Genomic DNA, 2,500 nt, shown 5'->3' on the forward strand with positions numbered 1-2,500 from the left:
GTTTTAACTTGTTGTTGTTGCTGTGTTTATTGATGGTGTTTGTTGTTGTTGTTTTAACTTGTTGTTGTTGTTGTTGCTGTGTTTATTGATGGTGTTTGTTGTTGTTTTAACTTGTTGTTGTTGTTGCTGTGTTTATTGATGGTGTTTGTTGTTGTTTTAACTTGTGGTTGTTGTTGCTGTGTTTATTGATGGTGTTTGTTGTTGTTTTAACTTGTTGTTGTTGCTGTGTTTATTGATGGTGTTTGTTGTTGTTGTTTTAACTGGTTGTTGTTGCTGTGTTTATTGATGGTGTTTGTTGTTGTTCCTGTGTTTTATTGATGGTGTTTGTTGCTGTTGTTTTAACTTGTTGTTGTTGTTGCTGTGTTTATTGATGGTGTTTGTTGTTGTTGTTTTAACTTGTTGTTGTTGTTGTTGCTGTGTTTAATGATGGTGTTTGTTGTTGTTTTAACTTGTGGTTGTTGCTGTGTTTATTGATGGTGTTTGTTGTTGTTTTAACTTGTTGTTGTTGTTGTTGTGTTTATTGATGGTGTTTGTTGTTGTAACTGGTTGTTGTTGCTGTGTTTATTGATGGTGTTTGTTGTTGTTGTTTTAACTGGTTGTTGTTGCTGTGTTTATTGATGGTGTTTGTTGTTGTTGTTTTAACTGGTTGTTGTTGCTGTGTTTATTGATGGTGTTTGTTGTTGTTTTAACTGGTTGTTGTTGCTGTGTTTATTGATGGTGTTTGTTGTTGTTGTTTTAACTGGTTGTTGTTGCTGTGTTTATTGATGGTGTTTGTTGTTGTTGTAACTGGTTGTTGTTGCTGTGTTTATTGATGGTGTTTGTTGTTGTTGTTTTAACTGGTTGTTGTTGCTGTGTTTATTGATGGTGTTTGTTGTTGTTGTTTTAACTGGTGGTTGTTGTTGCTGTGTTTATTGATGGTGTTTGTTGTTGTTGTTTTAACTTGTGGTTGTTGTTGCTGTGTTTATTGATGGTGTTTGTTGTTGTTTTAACTGGTTGTTGTTGCTGTGTTTATTGATGGTGTTTGTTGTTGTTGTTTTAACTGGTGTTTGTTGTTGTTGCTGTGTTTATTGGTGGTGTTTCTTGTTGTTGTTTTAACTGGTGGTTGTTGCTGTGTTTATTGATGGTGTTTGTTGTTGTTGTTTTAACTGGTGGTTGTTGTTGTTGCTGTGTTTATTGGTGGTGTTTCTTGTTGTTGTTTTAACTGGTGGTTGTTGCTGTGTTTATTGATGGTGTTTATTGTTGCTGTTTTAACTGGTTGTTGTTGCTGTGTTTATTGATGGTGTTTGTTGTTGTTGTTTTAACTGGTTGTTGTTGCTGTGTTTATTGATGGTGTTTGTTGTTGTTGTTTTAACTTGTTGTTGTTGCTGTGTTTATTGATGGTGTTTGTTGTTGTTGTTTTAACTGGTTGTTGTTGCTGTGTTTATTGATGGTGTTTGTTGCTGTTGTTTTAACTGGTTGTTGTTGCTGTGTTTATTGATGGTGTTTGTTGTTGTTGTTTTAACTTGTTGTTGTTGTTGTTGTTGCTGTGTTTAATGATGGTGTTTGTAGTTGTTGTTTTAACTTGTGGTTGTTGCTGTGTTTATTGATGGTGTTTGTTGTTGTTGTTTTAACTTGTTGTTGTTGTTGTGTTTATTGATGGTGTTTGTTGTTGTTGTTTTAACTGGTTGTTGTTGCTGTGTTTATTGATGGTGTTTGTTGTTGTTGTTTTAACTTGTTGTTGTTGTTGTTGCTGTGTTTAATGATGGTGTTTGTTGTTGTTTTAACTTGTGGTTGTTGCTGTGTTTATTGATGGTGTTTGTTGTTGTTTTAACTGGTTGTTGTTGCTGTGTTTATTGATGGTGTTTGTTGTTGCTGTTTTAACTTGTTGTTGTTGTTGTTGCTGTGTTTAATGATGGTGTTTGTAGTTGTTTTAACTTGTGGTTGTTGCTGTGTTTATTGATGGTGTTTGTTGTTGTTGTTTTAACTTGTTGTTGTTGTTGTGTTTATTGATGGTGTTTGTTGTTGTTGTTTTAACTTGTGGTTGTTGCTGTGTTTATTGATGGTGTTTGTTGTTGTTGTTTTAACTTGTGGTTGTTGCTGTGTTTATTGATGGTGTTTGTTGTTGTTGTTTTAACTGGTGGTTGTTGTTGTTGCTGTGTTTATTGGTGGTGTTTCTTGGTGTTGTTTTAACTGGTGGTTGTTGCTGTGTTTATTGATGGTGTTTGTTGTTGTTGTTTTAACTGGTGGTTGTTGTTGTTGCTGTGTTTATTGGTGGTGTTTCTTGGTGTTGTTTTAACTGGTGGTTGTTGCTGTGTTTATTGATGGTGTTTGTTGTTGTTGTTTTAACTAGTGGTTGTTGTTGTTGCTGTGTTTATTGGTGGTGTTTCTTGTTGTTGTTTTAACTGGTGGTTGTTGCTGTGTTTATTGATGGTGTTTGTTGTTGCTGTTTTAACTTGTTGCTGTTACTGTGTTTATTGATGGTGTTTGTTGTTGTTGTTTTAACTGGTGGTTGTTGCTGTGT

General features: G+C 34.3%; 1 protein-coding gene across 1 annotated transcript in view; it reads right to left on the bottom strand.

The window, feature by feature from the left end:
• Nucleotides 1-2,500, bottom strand: part of LOC143278150 (uncharacterized) — a 54,005-nt gene that overhangs the window by 42,191 nt on the left and 9,314 nt on the right. The window lies entirely within an intron of this gene.

Source organism: Babylonia areolata, chromosome 2 (genome assembly GCF_041734735.1).
Source record: "Babylonia areolata isolate BAREFJ2019XMU chromosome 2, ASM4173473v1, whole genome shotgun sequence".
Taxonomy (NCBI): domain Eukaryota; kingdom Metazoa; phylum Mollusca; class Gastropoda; order Neogastropoda; family Buccinidae; genus Babylonia; species Babylonia areolata.